Source organism: Heloderma suspectum, chromosome W (assembly GCF_057233095.1).
Source record: "Heloderma suspectum isolate Gila_16-S chromosome W, 16-S_ref, whole genome shotgun sequence".
NCBI lineage: Eukaryota > Metazoa > Chordata > Lepidosauria > Squamata > Helodermatidae > Heloderma > Heloderma suspectum.
The window spans coordinates 50,976,914-50,999,112 of record NC_139475.1 but is presented as its reverse complement, the minus strand read 5'-3'; positions in this window follow the sequence as shown (position 1 = coordinate 50,999,112).

Genomic DNA, 22,199 nt, shown 5'->3' with positions numbered 1-22,199 from the left:
GGTCTTGCAGGCCCCTTCCAACTCTATTTTCGATGATTCTAGAGGGATACTCTGACTTGGAGTCCTGCGTTGAGCAGGGGGTGCCCTGGATGGTCTTGGAGGACCCTTCCAACCCTATTTTCAATCATTCTATAGGGATGCTCTGACTTGGAGTCCTGCGTTGAGCAGGGGGCTGGAAGATGGTCCTGCAGGCGCCTTCCAACCCTAACTTTTGATAATTCTATAGGGATGCTCTGACTTGGAGTCCTGCGTTGAGCAGGGGGCTGGACTAGATGGTCTTGCAGGCCACTTCCATCCCTACTTTCAGATGATTCGATAAGGATGCTCTGACTTGGAGTCCTGCGTTGAGCACGGGGTTGGAATACATGGTCTTGCAGGCGCCTTCCAACCCTATTTTCGATCATTCTATAGGGATGCTCTGATTTGGAGTCCTGCGTTGAGCAAGGGGTTGGACTAGATGGTCTTGCAGGTTCCTTCCAACTCTATTTTCGATGATTCTATAGGGATGCTCTGACTTAGAGTCCTACGTTGAGGAGGGGGCTGGATTAGATAGTCTTGCAGGCCACTTCCAACCCTACTTTCAGATGATTCCTTAGGGATGCTCTGACTTGGAGTCCTGCGTTGAGCAGGGGGTTGGACTAGATGGTCTTGCAGGCCACTTCCAACCCTATTTTCGATCATTCTATAGGGAAACTCTGACTAGGAGTCCTGCGTTGAGCATCGGGTTGGACTAGATGGTCTTGCAGGCCCCTTCCAACCCTATTTTCGATCATTCTATTGGGAAACTATGACTTGGAGTCCTGCGTTGAGCAGGGGGCTGGACTAGATGGTCTTGCCGGCCCCTTCCAACCCTATTTTCGTTCATTGTATAGGGATGCTCTGACTCGGAGTCCTGTGTTGAGCAAGGGGTTGGACTAGATGGTCTTGCAGGCCCCTTCCAACCGTACTTTCAGATGATTCTATACGGATGCTCTTAGAGTCCTGCATTGAGCAGGGGGTTAGACTAGATGGTCTTGCAGGCCCCTTCCACCCCTATTTTAGATCATTCTATAGGGATGCTCTGGCTTGGAGTCCTGCGTTGAGCAGGGGGCTGGATTAGATGGCCTTGGAGGCCCCTTCGAACCCTACTTTCAGATGATTGTATAGGGATGCTCTTACTCGGTGTCCTGTGTTGAGCAAGGGGTTGGACTAGAAGGTCTTGCAGGCCCCTTCCAACCCTACTTTCTGATGATTCTATACGGATGCTCTGACTTGGAGTCCTGCGTTGAGCAGGGGGCTGGACTAGATTGTCTTGCAGGCCACCTCCAACCGTACATTCAGATGATTCTGTAGGGATGCACTGACTTGGAGTCCTGCATTGAGCACGGGGTTGGACTACATGGTCTTGCAGGCGCCTTCCAACCCTATTATCGATCATTCTATAGGGATGCTCTGACTTGGAGTCCTGCATTGAGCAGTTGGCTGGACTAGATGGTCTTGGAGGCCCCTTCCAACCCTACTTTTCAATGATTCTATAGGGATGCTCTGACTTGGAGTCCTGGGTTGAGCAGGGGGCTGGACTAGATGGTCTTGCAGGTTACTTCCAACCCTACTTTCAGATGATTCTATAGGGATGCTCTGACTTGGAGTCCTGCATTGAGCATGGGTTTGGACTACATGGTCTTGCAGGCGCCTTCCAACCTTATTATCGATCATTCTATAGGGATGCTCTGACTTGGAGTCCTGCATTGAGCAGTTGGCTGGACTAGATGGTCTTGCAGGCGCCTTCCAACCCTATTTTCCATCATTCTATAGGGATGCTCTGACCTGGAGTCCTTCATTGAGCAGGGGGCTGGACTAGATTGTCTTGCAGACCCCTCCCAACCCTATTTTCAATCATTCTATAGGGTGCTCTGACTTGGAGTCCTGCGTTGAGCAGGGGGCTGGTTTAGATGGTCCTGCAGACCCCTCCCACCCCTACTTTTTGATTATTCTATACGGATGCTGTGACTTGGAGTCCTGCCTTGAGTAGGGGGTTGGACTAGATGGCCTTGCAGGCCCCCCCAACCATACTTTCCAATGATTCTATAGGGCTGCTCTGACTTGGAGTCCTACGTTGAGCAGGGGGCTGGATTAGATGGCCTTGCAGGCCCCTTCCAACCCTACTTTCTAATGATTCTATAGGGATGCTCTGACTTGGAATCCTGCGTTGAGCAGGGGGCTGGACTAGATTGTCTTGCAGGCCACTTCCAACCGTACTTTCAGATGATTCTATAGTGATGCTCTGACTTGGAGTCCTGCATTGAGCACGGGGTTGGACTACATGGTCTTGCAGGCGCCTTCCAACCCTATTATCGACCATTCTATAGGGATGCTCTGACTTGGAGTCCTGCATTGAGCAGTTGGCTGGACTAGATGGTCTTGCAGACCCATTCCAACCCTATTTTCCATCATTCTATAGGGATGCTCTGCCTTGGAGTCCTGCGTTGAGCAGGGGGTTGGACTAGATGGTCTTGCAGGCCCATCCCAACCCTACTTTTCAATGATTCTATAGGGATGCTCTGACCTGGAGTCCTGTGTTGACCAGGGGGCTGGACTGGATGGTCTTGCAGGCCCCTTCCAACCATATTTCCGATCATTCTGTAGGGATGCTCTGACTTGGAGTCCTGCGTTGAGCAGGGATTGGACTAGATGGTCTTGCCGGCCCCTTCCAACCCTACTTTCCAATGATTCTATAGGGCTGCCCTGACTTGGAGTCCTACGTTGAGCAGGGGGCTGGATTAGATGGCCTTCCACCCCCCTTCCAACCCTACTTTCAGATGATTCTATAGGGATGCTCTGACTTGGAGTCCTGCGTTGAGCAGGGGGCTGGAAGATGGTCCTGCAGGCGCCTTCCAACCCTAACTTTTGATAATTCTATAGGGATGCTGTGACTTGGAGTCCTGCCTTGAGCAGGGGGCTGGACTAGATGGTCTTGCAGGTTACTTCCAACCCTACTTTCAGATGATTCTATAGGGATGCTCTGACTTGGAGTCCTGCATTGAGCATGGGGTTGGACTACATGGTCTTGCAGGCGCCTTCCAACCTTATTATCGATCATTCTATAGGGATCCTCTGACTTGGAGTCCAGCATTGAGCAGTTGGCTGGACTAGATGGTCTTGCAGGCGCCTTCCAACCCTATTTTCGATCATTCTATAGGGATGCTCTGACCTGTAGTCCTTCATTGAGCAGGGGGCTGGACTAGATTGTCTTGCAGACCCCTCCCAACCCTATTTTCAATCATTCTATAGGGATGCTCTGACTCGGAGTCCTGCATTGAGCAGGAGGCTGGTTTAGGAGGTTTTGCAGACCCATTCCAACCCTACTTTTTGATGATTTTATAAGGATGCTCTGACTTGGAGTCCTGAATTGAGCAGGGGGCTGGAGTAGATGGTCTTGTAGGCCCCTTCCAACCCTATTTTTGTTCATTCTATAGGGATGCTCTGTCTTGGAGTCCTGCTTTAAGCAGGGGGCAGGACTAGATGGTCTTGCAGATCCATTCCAACCCTATTTTCGATTATTCTATGGGGATGCTCTGACTTGGAGTCCTGCTTTAAGCAGGAGGCTGGACTAGATGGTCTTGCCGGACCCTTCCAACCCTAGCTTTTGATGATACTATAGGGTGCTCTGACTTGGAGTCCTGCGTTGAGCAGGGGGCTGGTTTAGATGGTCCTGCAGACCCCTCCCACCCCTACTTTTTGATTATTCTATACGGATGCTGTGACTTGGAGTCCTGCCTTGAGTAGGGGGTTGGACTAGATGGCCTTGCAGGCCCTCCCAACCATACTTTCCAATGATTCTATAGGGCTACTCTGACTTGGAGTCCTACGTTGAGCAGGGGGCTGGATTAGATGGCCTTGCAGGCCGCTTCCAACCCTACTTTCAGATGATTCTATAGGGATGCTCTGACTTGGAATCCTGCGTTGAGCAGGGGGCTGGACAAGATGGTCTTGAAGGCCCCCTCCAACCCAACTTTCAAATGATTCTATAGGGATGCTCTGACTTGGAGTCCTGCGTTGAGCAGGGCGTTGGACTAGATGGTCTTGCAAGCCCCTTCCAACTCTTATTTTCGAGGATTCTATAGGGATGCTCTGGCTTGGAGTCCTGCGTTAGGCACGGGGTTGGAATACATGGTCTTGCAGGTGCCTTCCAACCCTATTTTCGATCATTCTATAGGGAAACTCTGACTTGGAGTCCTGCGTTGAGCAGGGGGTTGGACTAGATGGGCTTGCATGCCCCTTCCAACCCTACTTTTTGATTATTCTATAGGGATGCTCTGACTTGGAGTCCTGCGTTGAGCAGGGGGCTGGATTAGATAGTCTTGCAGGCCACTTCCAACCCTACTTTCAAATGATTCTATAGGGATGCTCTGACTTGGAGTCCTGCGTTGAGCAGGGGGTTGGACTAGATGGCCTTGCAGGCCACTTCCAGCCCTACTTTCAGATGATTCGATAAGGATGCTCTGACTTGGAGTCCTGCGTTGAGCAGGGGGCTGGAAGATGGTCCTGCAGGCGCCTTCCAACCCTAACTTTTGATAATTCTATAGGGATGCTCTGACTTGGAGTCCTGCGTTGAGCAGGGGGCTGGACTAGATGGTCTTGCAGGCCACTTCCAACCCTACTTTCAGATGATTCCTTAGGGATACTCTGACTTGGAGTCCTGCGTTGAGCAGGGGGTTGGACTAGATGGTCTTGCAGGCCCCTTCCAACCCTATTTTCGATCATTCTATAGGGAAACTCTGACTTGGAGTCCTGCGTTGAGCAGGGGGTTGGACTAGATGGTCTTGCATGCCCCTTCCAACCCTACTTTTTGATTATTCTATAGGGATGCTCTGACTTGGAGTCCTGCGTTGAGCAAGGGGCTGTATTAGATAGTCTTGTAGGCCACTTCCAACCCTACTTTCAGATGATTCGATAAGGATGCTCTGACTTGGAGTCCTGCGTTGAGCACGGGGTTGGAATACATGGTCTTGCAGGTGCCTTCCAACCCTATTTTCGATGATTCTATAGGGATGCTCTGACCTGGAGTCCTGCCTGGAGCAGGGGCTTGGACTAGATAGCCTTGCAGGCCCCCCCAACCCTACTTTCCAATGATTCTATAGGGCTGCTCTGACTTGGAGTCCTGCGTTGAGCACGGGGTTGGAATACATGGTCTTGCAGGCCCCTTCCAACCCTATTTTCAATCATTCTATAGGGATGCTCTGACTTGGAGTACTGCGTTGAGCAGGGGGCTGGAAGATGGTCCTGCAGGCCACTTCCAACCCTAACTTTTGATAATACTATAGGGATGCTCTGACTTGGAGTCCTGCGTTGCGCAGGGGGTTGGAATACATGGTCTTGCAGGCGCCTTCCAACCCTATTTTCCATCATTCTATAGGGATGCTCTGACCTGGAGTCCTTCATTGAGCAGGGGGCTGGACTAGATTGTCTTGCAGACCCCTCCCAACCCCATTTTCAATCATTCTATAGGGATGCTCTGACTCGGAGTCCTGCATTGAGCAGGGGGTTAGACTAGATGGTCTTGCAGGCCCCTTCCACCCCTATTTTAGATCATTCTATAGGGATGCTCTGACTTGGAGTCCTGCGTTGAGCAGGGGGCTGGACTAGATGGTCTTGCAGCCGCCTTCCAACTCTATTTTCGATGATTCTAGAGGGATACTCTGACTTGGAGTCCTGCGTTGAGCAGGGGGTGCACTGGATGGTCTTGCAGGACCCTTCCAACCCTATTTTCAATCATTCTATAGGGATGCTCTGACTTGGAGTCCTGCGTTGAGCAGGGGGCTGGAAGATGGTCCTGCAGGCGCCTTCCAACCCTAACTTTTGATAATTCTATAGGGATGCTCTGACTTGGAGTCCTGCGTTGAGCAGGGGGCTGGACTAGATGGTCTTGCAGGCCACTTCCAACCTTATTTTCGATCATTCTATAGGGATGCTCTGACCTGGAGTCCTGCCTGGAGCAGGGGGCTGGACTAGATGGCCTTGCAGGCCCCCTCCAACCCTACTTTCCAATGATTCTATAGGGCTGCTCTGACTTGGAGTCCTGCGTTGAGGACGGGGTTGGAATGCAAGGTCTTGCAGGCGCCTTCCAACCCTATTTTCAATCATTCTATAGGGATTCTCTGACCTGGAGTCCTGCCTGGAGCAGGGGGTTGGACTAGATGGCCTTGCAGGCCTCCCCAACCCTACTTTCCAATGATTCTATAGGGATGCTCTGACTTGGAGTCCTGCGTTGACCATGGGGCTGGACTAGATGGTCTTGCAGGCACCTTCCAACCCTATTTTCAATCGTTCTATAGGGATACTCTGACGTGGAGTCCTGCGTTGACAATGGGGCTGGACTAGATGGTCTTGCAGGCCCCTTCCAACCCTATTTTCTATCATTCTATAGGGATGCTCTGACTTGGAGTCCTGCGTTGAGCAGGGGGCTGGAAGATGGTCCTGCAGGCGCCTTCCAACCCTAACTTTTGATAATTCTATAGGGATGCTGTGACTTGGAGTCCTGCCTTGAGCAGGGGGCTGGACTAGATGGTCTTGCAAGCCACTTCCAACCCTATTTTCAATCATTCTATAGGGATGCTCTGACTTGGAGTCCTGCGTTGAGCAGGGGGCTGGACTAGATGGCCTTGCAGGCGCCTTCCAACTCTATTTTCGATCTTTCTATAGGGATGCTCTGACTTGGAGTCCTACGTTGAGCAGGGGGCTGGATTAGATGGTCTTGCAGGCCACTTCCAACCCTACTTTCAGATGATTCTATAGGGATGCTCTGACTTGGAGTCCTGCGTTGAGCAGGGGGTTGGACTAGATGGTCTTGCAGGTCCCTTCCAACTCTATTTTCGATGATTCTATAGGGATGCTCTGACTTGGAGTCCTGCGTTGAGCAGGGGGCTGGAAGATGGTCCTGCAGGCCACTTCCAACCCTAACTTTTGATAATTCTATAGGCATGCTCTGACTTGGAGTCCTGCGTTGAGCAGGGGGTTGGAATACATCGTCTTGCAGGCGCCTTCCAACCCTATTTTCCATGATTCTATAGGGATGCTCTGTCTTGGAGTCCTGCGTTGAGCAGGGGGCTGGAAGATGGTCCTGCAGGCGCCTTCCAACCCTAACTTTTGATAATTCTATAGGGATGCTCTGACTTGGAGTCCTGCGTTGAGCAGGGGGCTGGACTAGATGGTCTTGCAGGCCACTTCCAACCCTACTTTCAGATGATTCGATAAGGATGCTCTGACTTGGAGTCCTGCGTTGAGCACGGGGTTGGAATACATGGTCTTGCAGGCGCCTTCCAACCCTATTTTCGATCATTCTATAGGGATGCTCTGACTCGGAGTCCTGTGTTGAGCAAGGGGTTGGACTAGATGGTCTTGGAGGTCCCTTCCAACTCTATTTTCGATGATTCTATAGGGATGCTCTGACTTGGAGTACTGTGTTGAGCAAGGGGCTGGACTAGATGGTCTTGCAGCCGCCTTCCAACCCTACCTTTTGATGATTCTATAGGGATGCTCTGTCTTGGAGTCCTGCATTGAGCAGGGGGTTGGACTAGATGGTCTTGCAGGCCCCTTCCAACTCTATTTTCGATGATTCTAGAGGGATACTCTGACTTGGAGTCCTGCGTTGAGCAGGGGGTGCCCTGGATGGTCTTGGAGGACCCTTCCAACCCTATTTTCAATCATTCTATAGGGATGCTCTGACTTGGAGTCCTGCGTTGAGCAGGGGGCTGGAAGATGGTCCTGCAGGCGCCTTCCAACCCTAACTTTTGATAATTCTATAGGGATGCTCTGACTTGGAGTCCTGCGTTGAGCAGGGGGCTGGACTAGATGGTCTTGCAGGCCACTTCCAACCCTACTTTCAGATGATTCGATAAGGATGCTCTGACTTGGAGTCCTGCGTTGAGCACGGGGTTGGAATACATGGTCTTGCAGGCCCCTTCCAACCCTATTTTCGATCATTCTATAGGGATGCTCTGATTTGGAGTCCTGCGTTGAGCAAGGGGTTGGACTAGATGGTCTTGCAGGTTCCTTCCAACTCTATTTTCGATGATTCTATAGGGATGCTCTGACTTGGAGTCCTACGTTGAGGAGGGGGCTGGATTAGATAGTCTTGCAGGCCACTTCCAACCCTACTTTCAGATGATTCCTTAGGGATGCTCTGACTTGGAGTCCTGCGTTGAGCAGGGGGTTGGACTAGATGGTCTTGCAGGCCCCTTCCAACCCTATTTTCGATCATTCTATAGGGAAACTCTGACTTGGAGTCCTGCGTTGAGCAGGGGGTTGGACTAGATGGGCTTGCATGCCCCTTCCAACCCTACTTTTTGATTATTCTATAGGGATGCTCTGACTTGGAGTCCTGCGTTGAGCAGGGGGCTGGATTAGATAGTCTTGCAGGCCACTTCCAACCCTACTTTCAAATGATTCTATAGGGATGCTCTGACTTGGAGTCCTGCGTTGAGCAGGGGGTTGGACTAGATGGCCTTGCAGGCCACTTCCAGCCCTACTTTCAGATGATTCGATAAGGATGCTCTGACTTGGAGTCCTGCGTTGAGCACGGGGTTGGAATACATGGTCTTGCAGGTGCCTTCCAACCCTATTTTCGATGATTCTATAGGGATGCTCTGACCTGGAGTCCTGCCTGGAGCAGGGGCTTGGACTAGATGGCCTTGCAGGCCCCCCCAACCCTACTTTCCAATGATTCTATAGGGCTGATCTGACTTGGAGTCCTGCGTTGAGCATGGGGTTGGAATACATGGTCTTGCAGGCCCCTTCCAACCCTATTTTCAATCATTCTATAGGGATGCTCTGACTTGGAGTCCTGCGTTGAGCAGGGGGCTGGAAGATGGTCCTGTAGGCCACTTCCAACCCTAATTTTTGATAATTCTATAGGGATGCTCTGACTTGGAGTCCTACGTTGAGCAGGGGGCTGGATTAGATAGTCTTGCAGGCCACTTCCAACCCTACTTTGAGATGATTCTATAGGGATGCTCTGACTTGGAGTCCTGCGTTGAGCAGGGGGTTGGACTAGATGGTCTTGGAGGTCCCTTCCAACTCTATTTTCGATGATTCTATAGGGATGCTCTGACTTGGAGTACTGTGTTGAGCAAGGGGCTGGACTAAGATGGTCTTGCAGCCGCCTTCCAACCCTACCTTTTGATGATTCTATAGGGATGCTCTGTCTTGGAGTCCTGCATTGAGCAGGGGGTTGGACTAGATGGTCTTGCAGGCCCCTTCCAACTCTATTTTCGATGATTCTAGAGGGATACTCTGACTTGGAGTCCTGCGTTGAGCAGGGGGTGCCCTGGATGGTCTTGGAGGACCCTTCCAACCCTATTTTCAATCATTCTATAGGGATGCTCTGACTTGGAGTCCTGCGTTGAGCAGGGGGCTGGAAGATGGTCCTGCAGGCGCCTTCCAACCCTAACTTTTGATAATTCTATAGGGATGCTCTGACTTGGAGTCCTGCGTTGAGCAGGGGGCTGGACTAGATGGTCTTGCAGGCCACTTCCATCCCTACTTTCAGATGATTCGATAAGGATGCTCTGACTTGGAGTCCTGCGTTGAGCACGGGGTTGGAATACATGGTCTTGCAGGCGCCTTCCAACCCTATTTTCGATCATTCTATAGGGATGCTCTGATTTGGAGTCCTGCGTTGAGCAAGGGGTTGGACTAGATGGTCTTGCAGGTTCCTTCCAACTCTATTTTCGATGATTCTATAGGGATGCTCTGACTTAGAGTCCTACGTTGAGGAGGGGGCTGGATTAGATAGTCTTGCAGGCCACTTCCAACCCTACTTTCAGATGATTCCTTAGGGATGCTCTGACTTGGAGTCCTGCGTTGAGCAGGGGGTTGGACTATATGGTCTTGCAGGCCACTTCCAACCCTATTTTCGATCATTCTATAGGGAAACTCTGACTAGGAGTCCTGCGTTGAGCATCGGGTTGGACTAGATGGTCTTGCAGGCCCCTTCCAACCCTATTTTCGATCATTCTATTGGGAAACTATGACTTGGAGTCCTGCGTTGAGCAGGGGGCTGGACTAGATGGTCTTGCCGGCCCCTTCCAACCCTATTTTCGTTCATTGTATAGGGATGCTCTGACTCGGAGTCCTGTGTTGAGCAAGGGGTTGGACTAGATGGTCTTGCAGGCCCCTTCCAACCGTACTTTCAGATGATTCTATACGGATGCTCTTAGAGTCCTGCATTGAGCAGGGGGTTAGACTAGATGGTCTTGCAGGCCCCTTCCACCCCTATTTTAGATCATTCTATAGGGATGCTCTGGCTTGGAGTCCTGCGTTGAGCAGGGGGCTGGATTAGATGGCCTTGGAGGCCCCTTCGAACCCTACTTTCAGATGATTGTATAGGGATGCTCTTACTCGGTGTCCTGTGTTGAGCAAGGGGTTGGACTAGAAGGTCTTGCAGGCCCCTTCCAACCCTACTTTCTGATGATTCTATACGGATGCTCTGACTTGGAGTCCTGCGTTGAGCAGGGGGCTGGACTAGATTGTCTTGCAGGCCACCTCCAACCGTACATTCAGATGATTCTGTAGGGATGCACTGACTTGGAGTCCTGCATTGAGCACGGGGTTGGACTACATGGTCTTGCAGGCGCCTTCCAACCCTATTATCGATCATTCTATAGGGATGCTCTGACTTGGAGTCCTGCATTGAGCAGTTGGCTGGACTAGATGGTCTTGGAGGCCCCTTCCAACCCTACTTTTCAATGATTCTATAGGGATGCTCTGACTTGGAGTCCTGGGTTGAGCAGGGGGCTGGACTAGATGGTCTTGCAGGTTACTTCCAACCCTACTTTCAGATGATTCTATAGGGATGCTCTGACTTGGAGTCCTGCATTGAGCATGGGTTTGGACTACATGGTCTTGCAGGCGCCTTCCAACCTTATTATCGATCATTCTATAGGGATGCTCTGACTTGGAGTCCTGCATTGAGCAGTTGGCTGGACTAGATGGTCTTGCAGGCGCCTTCCAACCCTATTTTCCATCATTCTATAGGGATGCTCTGACCTGGAGTCCTTCATTGAGCAGGGGGCTGGACTAGATTGTCTTGCAGACCCCTCCCAACCCTATTTTCAATCATTCTATAGGGTGCTCTGACTTGGAGTCCTGCGTTGAGCAGGGGGCTGGTTTAGATGGTCCTGCAGACCCCTCCCACCCCTACTTTTTGATTATTCTATACGGATGCTGTGACTTGGAGTCCTGCCTTGAGTAGGGGGTTGGACTAGATGGCCTTGCAGGCCCCCCCAACCATACTTTCCAATGATTCTATAGGGCTGCTCTGACTTGGAGTCCTACGTTGAGCAGGGGGCTGGATTAGATGGCCTTGCAGGCCCCTTCCAACCCTACTTTCTAATGATTCTATAGGGATGCTCTGACTTGGAATCCTGCGTTGAGCAGGGGGCTGGACTAGATTGTCTTGCAGGCCACTTCCAACCGTACTTTCAGATGATTCTATAGGGATGCTCTGACTTGGAGTCCTGCATTGAGCACGGGGTTGGACTACATGGTCTTGCAGGCGCCTTCCAACCCTATTATCGACCATTCTATAGGGATGCTCTGACTTGGAGTCCTGCATTGAGCAGTTGGCTGGACTAGATGGTCTTGCAGACCCATTCCAACCCTATTTTCCATCATTCTATAGGGATGCTCTGCCTTGGAGTCCTGCGTTGAGCAGGGGGTTGGACTAGATGGTCTTGCAGGCCCATCCCAACCCTACTTTTCAATGATTCTATAGGGATGCTCTGACCTGGAGTCCTGTGTTGACCAGGGGGCTGGACTGGATGGTCTTGCAGGCCCCTTCCAACCATATTTCCGATCATTCTGTAGGGATGCTCTGACTTGGAGTCCTGCGTTGAGCAGGGATTGGACTAGATGGTCTTGCCGGCCCCTTCCAACCCTACTTTCCAATGATTCTATAGGGCTGCCCTGACTTGGAGTCCTACGTTGAGCAGGGGGCTGGATTAGATGGCCTTCCACCCCCCTTCCAACCCTACTTTCAGATGATTCTATAGGGATGCTCTGACTTGGAGTCCTGCGTTGAGCAGGGGGCTGGACTAGATGGTCTTGCAGGCCACTTCCATCCCTACTTTCAGATGATTCGATAAGGATGCTCTGACTTGGAGTCCTGCGTTGAGCACGGGGTTGGAATACATGGTCTTGCAGGCGCCTTCCAACCCTATTTTCGATCATTCTATAGGGATGCTCTGATTTGGAGTCCTGCGTTGAGCAAGGGGTTGGACTAGATGGTCTTGCAGGTTCCTTCCAACTCTATTTTCGATGATTCTATAGGGATGCTCTGACTTAGAGTCCTACGTTGAGGAGGGGGCTGGATTAGATAGTCTTGCAGGCCACTTCCAACCCTACTTTCAGATGATTCCTTAGGGATGCTCTGACTTGGAGTCCTGCGTTGAGCAGGGGGTTGGACTAGATGGTCTTGCAGGCCACTTCCAACCCTATTTTCGATCATTCTATAGGGAAACTCTGACTAGGAGTCCTGCGTTGAGCATCGGGTTGGACTAGATGGTCTTGCAGGCCCCTTCCAACCCTATTTTCGATCATTCTATTGGGAAACTATGACTTGGAGTCCTGCGTTGAGCAGGGGGCTGGACTAGATGGTCTTGCCGGCCCCTTCCAACCCTATTTTCGTTCATTGTATAGGGATGCTCTGACTCGGAGTCCTGTGTTGAGCAAGGGGTTGGACTAGATGGTCTTGCAGGCCCCTTCCAACCGTACTTTCAGATGATTCTATACGGATGCTCTTAGAGTCCTGCATTGAGCAGGGGGTTAGACTAGATGGTCTTGCAGGCCCCTTCCACCCCTATTTTAGATCATTCTATAGGGATGCTCTGGCTTGGAGTCCTGCGTTGAGCAGGGGGCTGGATTAGATGGCCTTGGAGGCCCCTTCGAACCCTACTTTCAGATGATTGTATAGGGATGCTCTTACTCGGTGTCCTGTGTTGAGCAAGGGGTTGGACTAGAAGGTCTTGCAGGCCCCTTCCAACCCTACTTTCTGATGATTCTATACGGATGCTCTGACTTGGAGTCCTGCGTTGAGCAGGGGGCTGGACTAGATTGTCTTGCAGGCCACCTCCAACCGTACATTCAGATGATTCTGTAGGGATGCACTGACTTGGAGTCCTGCATTGAGCACGGGGTTGGACTACATGGTCTTGCAGGCGCCTTCCAACCCTATTATCGATCATTCTATAGGGATGCTCTGACTTGGAGTCCTGCATTGAGCAGTTGGCTGGACTAGATGGTCTTGGAGGCCCCTTCCAACCCTACTTTTCAATGATTCTATAGGGATGCTCTGACTTGGAGTCCTGGGTTGAGCAGGGGGCTGGACTAGATGGTCTTGCAGGTTACTTCCAACCCTACTTTCAGATGATTCTATAGGGATGCTCTGACTTGGAGTCCTGCATTGAGCATGGGTTTGGACTACATGGTCTTGCATGCGCCTTCCAACCTTATTATCGATCATTCTATAGGGATGCTCTGACTTGGAGTCCTGCATTGAGCAGTTGGCTGGACTAGATGGTCTTGCAGGCGCCTTCCAACCCTATTTTCCATCATTCTATAGGGATGCTCTGACCTGGAGTCCTTCATTGAGCAGGGGGCTGGACTAGATTGTCTTGCAGACCCCTCCCAACCCTATTTTCAATCATTCTATAGGGTGCTCTGACTTGGAGTCCTGCGTTGAGCAGGGGGCTGGTTTAGATGGTCCTGCAGACCCCTCCCACCCCTACTTTTTGATTATTCTATACGGATGCTGTGACTTGGAGTCCTGCCTTGAGTAGGGGGTTGGACTAGATGGCCTTGCAGGCCCCCCCAACCATACTTTCCAATGATTCTATAGGGCTGCTCTGACTTGGAGTCCTACGTTGAGCAGGGGGCTGGATTAGATGGCCTTGCAGGCCCCTTCCAACCCTACTTTCTAATGATTCTATAGGGATGCTCTGACTTGGAATCCTGCGTTGAGCAGGGGGCTGGACTAGATTGTCTTGCAGGCCACTTCCAACCGTACTTTCAGATGATTCTATAGGGATGCTCTGACTTGGAGTCCTGCATTGAGCACGGGGTTGGACTACATGGTCTTGCAGGCGCCTTCCAACCCTATTATCGACCATTCTATAGGGATGCTCTGACTTGGAGTCCTGCATTGAGCAGTTGGCTGGACTAGATGGTCTTGCAGACCCATTCCAACCCTATTTTCCATCATTCTATAGGGATGCTCTGCCTTGGAGTCCTGCGTTGAGCAGGGGGTTGGACTAGATGGTCTTGCAGGCCCATCCCAACCCTACTTTTCAATGATTCTATAGGGATGCTCTGACCTGGAGTCCTGTGTTGACCAGGGGGCTGGACTGGATGGTCTTGCAGGCCCCTTCCAACCATATTTCCGATCATTCTGTAGGGATGCTCTGACTTGGAGTCCTGCGTTGAGCAGGGATTGGACTAGATGGTCTTGCCGGCCCCTTCCAACCCTACTTTCCAATGATTCTATAGGGCTGCCCTGACTTGGAGTCCTACGTTGAGCAGGGGGCTGGATTAGATGGCCTTCCACCCCCCTTCCAACCCTACTTTCAGATGATTCTATAGGGATGCTCTGACTTGGAGTCCTGCGTTGAGCAGGGGGCTGGAAGATGGTCCTGCAGGCGCCTTCCAACCCTAACTTTTGATAATTCTATAGGGATGCTGTGACTTGGAGTCCTGCCTTGAGCAGGGGGCTGGACTAGATGGTCTTGCAGGTTACTTCCAACCCTACTTTCAGATGATTCTATAGGGATGCTCTGACTTGGAGTCCTGCATTGAGCATGGGGTTGGACTACATGGTCTTGCAGGCGCCTTCCAACCTTATTATCGATCATTCTATAGGGATCCTCTGACTTGGAGTCCAGCATTGAGCAGTTGGCTGGACTAGATGGTCTTGCAGGCGCCTTCCAACCCTATTTTCGATCATTCTATAGGGATGCTCTGACCTGTAGTCCTTCATTGAGCAGGGGGCTGGACTAGATTGTCTTGCAGACCCCTCCCAACCCTATTTTCAATCATTCTATAGGGATGCTCTGACTCGGAGTCCTGCATTGAGCAGGAGGCTGGTTTAGGAGGTTTTGCAGACCCATTCCAACCCTACTTTTTGATGATTTTATAAGGATGCTCTGACTTGGAGTCCTGAATTGAGCAGGGGGCTGGAGTAGATGGTCTTGTAGGCCCCTTCCAACCCTATTTTTGTTCATTCTATAGGGATGCTCTGTCTTGGAGTCCTGCTTTAAGCAGGGGGCAGGACTAGATGGTCTTGCAGATCCATTCCAACCCTATTTTCGATTATTCTATGGGGATGCTCTGACTTGGAGTCCTGCTTTAAGCAGGAGGCTGGACTAGATGGTCTTGCCGGACCCTTCCAACCCTAGCTTTTGATGATACTATAGGGTGCTCTGACTTGGAGTCCTGCGTTGAGCAGGGGGCTGGTTTAGATGGTCCTGCAGACCCCTCCCACCCCTACTTTTTGATTATTCTATACGGATGCTGTGACTTGGAGTCCTGCCTTGAGTAGGGGGTTGGACTAGATGGCCTTGCAGGCCCTCCCAACCATACTTTCCAATGATTCTATAGGGCTACTCTGACTTGGAGTCCTACGTTGAGCAGGGGGCTGGATTAGATGGCCTTGCAGGCCGCTTCCAACCCTACTTTCAGATGATTCTATAGGGATGCTCTGACTTGGAATCCTGCGTTGAGCAGGGGGCTGGACAAGATGGTCTTGAAGGCCCCCTCCAACCCAACTTTCAAATGATTCTATAGGGATGCTCTGACTTGGAGTCCTGCGTTGAGCAGGGCGTTGGACTAGATGGTCTTGCAAGCCCCTTCCAACTCTTATTTTCGAGGATTCTATAGGGATGCTCTGGCTTGGAGTCCTGCGTTAGGCACGGGGTTGGAATACATGGTCTTGCAGGTGCCTTCCAACCCTATTTTCGATCATTCTATAGGGAAACTCTGACTTGGAGTCCTGCGTTGAGCAGGGGGTTGGACTAGATGGGCTTGCATGCCCCTTCCAACCCTACTTTTTGATTATTCTATAGGGATGCTCTGACTTGGAGTCCTGCGTTGAGCAGGGGGCTGGATTAGATAGTCTTGCAGGCCACTTCCAACCCTACTTTCAAATGATTCTATAGGGATGCTCTGACTTGGAGTCCTGCGTTGAGCAGGGGGTTGGACTAGATGGCCTTGCAGGCCACTTCCAGCCCTACTTTCAGATGATTCGATAAGGATGCTCTGACTTGGAGTCCTGCGTTGAGCACGGGGTTGGAATACATGGTCTTGCAGGTGCCTTCCAACCCTATTTTCGATGATTCTATAGGGATGCTCTGACCTGTAGTCCTTCATTGAGCAGGGGGCTGGACTAGATTGTCTTGCAGACCCCTCCCAACCCTATTTTCAATCATTCTATAGGGATGCTCTGACTCGGAGTCCTGCATTGAGCAGGAGGCTGGTTTAGGAGGTTTTGCAGACCCATTCCAACCCTACTTTTTGATGATTTTATAAGGATGCTCTGACTTGGAGTCCTGAATTGAGCAGGGGGCTGGAGTAGATGGTCTTGTAGGCCCCTTCCAACCCTATTTTTGTTCATTCTATAGGGATGCTCTGTCTTGGAGTCCTGCTTTAAGCAGGGGGCAGGACTAGATGGTCTTGCAGATCCATTCCAACCCTATTTTCGATTATTCTATGGGGATGCTCTGACTTGGAGTCCTGCTTTAAGCAGGAGGCTGGACTAGATGGTCTTGCCGGACCCTTCCAACCCTAGCTTTTGATGATACTATAGGGTGCTCTGACTTGGAGTCCTGCGTTGAGCAGGGGGCTGGTTTAGATGGTCCTGCAGACCCCTCCCACCCCTACTTTTTGATTATTCTATACGGATGCTGTGACTTGGAGTCCTGCCTTGAGTAGGGGGTTGGACTAGATGGCCTTGCAGGCCCTCCCAACCATACTTTCCAATGATTCTATAGGGCTACTCTGACTTGGAGTCCTACGTTGAGCAGGGGGCTGGATTAGATGGCCTTGCAGGCCGCTTCCAACCCTACTTTCAGATGATTCTATAGGGATGCTCTGACTTGGAATCCTGCGTTGAGCAGGGGGCTGGACAAGATGGTCTTGAAGGCCCCCTCCAACCCAACTTTCAAATGATTCTATAGGGATGCTCTGACTTGGAGTCCTGCGTTGAGCAGGGCGTTGGACTAGATGGTCTTGCAAGCCCCTTCCAACTCTTATTTTCGAGGATTCTATAGGGATGCTCTGGCTTGGAGTCCTGCGTTAGGCACGGGGTTGGAATACATGGTCTTGCAGGTGCCTTCCAACCCTATTTTCGATCATTCTATAGGGAAACTCTGACTTGGAGTCCTGCGTTGAGCAGGGGGTTGGACTAGATGGGCTTGCATGCCCCTTCCAACCCTACTTTTTGATTATTCTATAGGGATGCTCTGACTTGGAGTCCTGCGTTGAGCAGGGGGCTGGATTAGATAGTCTTGCAGGCCACTTCCAACCCTACTTTCAAATGATTCTATAGGGATGCTCTGACTTGGAGTCCTGCGTTGAGCAGGGGGTTGGACTAGATGGCCTTGCAGGCCACTTCCAGCCCTACTTTCAGATGATTCGATAAGGATGCTCTGACTTGGAGTCCTGCGTTGAGCACGGGGTTGGAATACATGGTCTTGCAGGTGCCTTCCAACCCTATTTTCGATGATTCTATAGGGATGCTCTGACCTGGAGTCCTGCCTGGAGCAGGGGCTTGGACTAGATGGCCTTGCAGGCCCCCCCAACCCTACTTTCCAATGATTCTATAGGGCTGCTCTGACTTGGAGTCCTGCGTTGAGCATGGGGTTGGAATACATGGTCTTGCAGGCCCCTTCCAACCCTATTTTCAATCATTCTATAGGGATGCTCTGACTTGGAGTCCTGCGTTGAGCAGGGGGCTGGAAGATGGTCCTGCAGGCCACTTCCAACCCTAACTTTTGATAATTCTATAGGGATGCTCTGACTTGGAGTCCTACGTTGAGCAGGGGGCTGGATTAGATAGTCTTGCAGGCCACTTCCAACCCTACTTTGAGATGATTCTATAGGGATGCTCTGACTTGAAGTCCTGCGTTGAGCAGGGGGTTGGACTAGATGGTCTTGGAGGTCCCTTCCAACTCTATTTTCGATGATTCTATAGGGATGCTCTGACTTGGAGTACTGTGTTGAGCAAGGGTCTGGACTAAGATGGTCTTGCAGCCGCCTTCCAACCCTACCTTTTGATGATTCTATAGGGATGCTCTGTCTTGGAGTCCTGCATTGAGCAGGGGGTTGGACTAGATGGTCTTGCAGGCCCCTTCCAACTCTATTTTCGATGATTCTAGAGGGATACTCTGACTTGGAGTCCTGCGTTGAGCAGGGGGTGCCCTGGATGGTCTTGGAGGACCCTTCCAACCCTATTTTCAATCATTCTATAGGGATGCTCTGACTTGGAGTCCTGCGTTGAGCAGGGGGCTGGGAGATGGTCCTGCAGGCGCCTTCCAACCCTAACTTTTGATAATTCTATAGGGATGCTCTGACTTGGAGTCCTGCGTTGAGCAGGGGGCTGGACTAGATGGTCTTGCAGGCCACTTCCAACCCTACTTTCAGATGATTCGATAAGGATGCTCTGACTTGGAGTCCTGCGTTGAGCACGGGGTTGGAATCCATGGTCTTGCAGGCGCCTTCCAACCCTATTTTCGATCATTCTATAGGGATGCTCTGATTTGGAGTCCTGCGTTGAGCAAGGGGTTGGACTAGATGGTCTTGCAGGTTCCTTCCAACTCTATTTTCGATGATTCTATAGGGATGCTCTGACTTAGAGTCCTACGTTGAGGAGGGGGCTGGATTAGATAGTCTTGCAGGCCACTTCCAACCCTACTTTCAGATGATTCCTTAGGGATGCTCTGACTTGGAGTCCTGCGTTGAGCAGGGGGTTGGACTAGATGGTCTTGCAGGCCACTTCCAACCCTATTTTCGATCATTCTATAGGGAAACTCTGACTAGGAGTCCTGCGTTGAGCAGGGGGTTGGACTAGATGGTCTTGCAGGCCCCTTCCAACCCTATTTTCGATCATTCTATTGGGAAACTATGACTTGGAGTCCTGCGTTGAGCAGGGGGCTGGACTAGATGGTCTTGCCGGCCCCTTCCAACCCTATTTTCGTTCATTGTATAGGGATGCTCTGACTCGGAGTCCTGTGTTGAGCAAGGGGTTGGACTAGATGGTCTTGCAGGCCCCTTCCAACCGTACTTTCAGATGATTCTATACGGATGCTCTTAGAGTCCTGCATTGAGCAGGGGGTTAGACTAGATGGTCTTGCAGGCCCCTTCCACCCCTATTTTAGATCATTCTATAGGGATGCTCTGGCTTGGAGTCCTGCGTTGAGCAGGGGGCTGGATTAGATGGCCTTGGAGGTCCCTTCGAACCCTACTTTCAGATGATTGTATAGGGATGCTCTTACTCGGTGTCCTGTGTTGAGCAAGGGGTTGGACTAGAAGGTCTTGCAGGCCCCTTCCAACCCTACTTTCTGATGATTCTATACGGATGCTCTGACTTGGAGTCCTGCGTTGAGCAGGGGGCTGGACTAGATTGTCTTGCAGGCCACCTCCAACCGTACATTCAGATGATTCTGTAGGGATGCACTGACTTGGAGTCCTGCATTGAGCACGGGGTTGGACTACATGGTCTTGCAGGCGCCTTCCAACCCTATTATCGATCATTCTATAGGGATGCTCTGACTTGGAGTCCTGCATTGAGCAGTTGGCTGGACTAGATGGTCTTGGAGGCCCCTTCCAACCCTACTTTTCAATGATTCTATAGGGATGCTCTGACTTGGAGTCCTGGGTTGAGCAGGGGGCTGGACTAGATGGTCTTGCAGGTTACTTCCAACCCTACTTTCAGATGATTCTATAGGGATGCTCTGACTTGGAGTCCTGGATTGAGCATGGGTTTGGACTACATGGTCTTGCAGGCGCCTTCCAACCTTATTATCGATCATTCTATAGGGATGCTCTGACTTGGAGTCCTGCATTGAGCAGTTGGCTGGACTAGATGGTCTTGCAGGCGCCTTCCAACCCTATTTTCCATCATTCTATAGGGATGCTCTGACCTGGAGTCCTTCATTGAGCAGGGGGCTGGACTAGATTGTCTTGCAGACCCCTCCCAACCCTATTTTCAATCATTCTATAGGGTGCTCTGACTTGGAGTCCTGCGTTGAGCAGGGGGCTGGTTTAGATGGTCCTGCAGACCCCTCCCACCCCTACTTTTTGATTATTCTATACGGATGCTGTGACTTGGAGTCCTGCCTTGAGTAGGGGGTTGGACTAGATGGCCTTGCAGGCCCCCCCAACCATACTTTCCAATGATTCTATAGGGCTGCTCTGACTTGGAGTCCTACGTTGAGCAGGGGGCTGGATTAGATGGCCTTGCAGGCCCCTTCCAACCCTACTTTCTAATGATTCTTTAGGGATGCTCTGACTTGGAATCCTGCGTTGAGCAGGGGGCTGGACTAGATTGTCTTGCAGGCCACTTCCAACCGTACTTTCAGATGATTCTATAGTGAAGCTCTGACTTGGAGTCCTGCATTGAGAACGGGGTTGGACTACATGGTCTTGCAGGCGCCTTCCAACCCTATTATCGACCATTCTATAGGGATGCTCTGACTTGGAGTCCTGCATTGAGCAGTTGGCTGGACTAGATGGTCTTGCAGACCCCTTCCAACCCTATTTTCCATCATTCTATAGGGATGCTCTGCCTTGGAGTCCTGCGTTGAGCAGGGGGTTGGACTAGATGGTCTTGCAGGCCCATCCCAACCCTACTTTTCAATGATTCTATAGGGATGCTCTGACCTGGAGTCCTGTGTTGACCAGGGGGCTGGACTGGATGGTCTTGCAGGCCCCTTCCAACCATATTTCCAATCATTCTGTAGGGATGCTCTGACTTGGAGTCCTGCGTTGAGCAGGGATTGGACTAGATGGTCTTGCCGGCCCCTTCCAACCCTACTTTCCAATGATTCTATAGGGCTGCCCTGACTTGGAGTCCTACGTTGAGCAGGGGGCTGGATTAGATGGCCTTCCACCCCCCTTCCAACCCTACTTTCAGATGATTCTATAGGGATGCTCTGACTTGGAGTCCTGCGTTGAGCAGGGGGCTGGAAGATGGTCCTGCAGGCGCCTTCCAACCCTAACTTTTGATAATTCTATAGGGATGCTGTGACTTGGAGTCCTGCCTTGAGCAGGGGGCTGGACTAGATGGTCTTGCAGGCGCCTTCCAACCTTATTATCGATCATTCTATAGGGATGCTCTGACTTGGAGTCCAGCATTGAGCAGTTGGCTGGACTAGATGGTCTTGCAGGCGCCTTCCAACCCTATTTTCGATCATTCTATAGGGATGCTCTGACCTGTAGTCCTTCATTGAGCAGGGGGCTGGACTAGATTGTCTTGCAGACCCCTCCCAACCCTATTTTCAATCATTCTATAGGGATGCTCTGACTCGGAGTCCTGCATTGAGCAGGAGGCTGGTTTAGGAGGTTTTGCAGACCCATTCCAACCCTACTTTTTGATGATTTTATAAGGATGCTCTGACTTGGAGTCCTGAATTGAGCAGGGGGCTGGAGTAGATGGTCTTGTAGGCCCCTTCCAACCCTATTTTTGTTCATTCTATAGGGATGCTCTGTCTTGGAGTCCTGCTTTAAGCAGGGGGCAGGACTAGATGGTCTTGCAGATCCATTCCAACCCTATTTTCGATTATTCTATGGGGATGCTCTGACTTGGAGTCCTGCTTTAAGCAGGAGGCTGGACTAGATGGTCTTGCCGGACCCTTCCAACCCTAGCTTTTGATGATACTATAGGGTGCTCTGACTTGGAGTCCTGCGTTGAGCAGGGGGCTGGTTTAGATGGTCCTGCAGACCCCTCCCACCCCTACTTTTTGATTATTCTATACGGATGCTGTGACTTGGAGTCCTGCCTTGAGTAGGGGGTTGGACTAGATGGCCTTGCAGGCCCTCCCAACCATACTTTCCAATGATTCTATAGGGCTACTCTGACTTGGAGTCCTACGTTGAGCAGGGGGCTGGATTAGATGGCCTTGCAGGCCGCTTCCAACCCTACTTTCAGATGATTCTATAGGGATGCTTTGACTTGG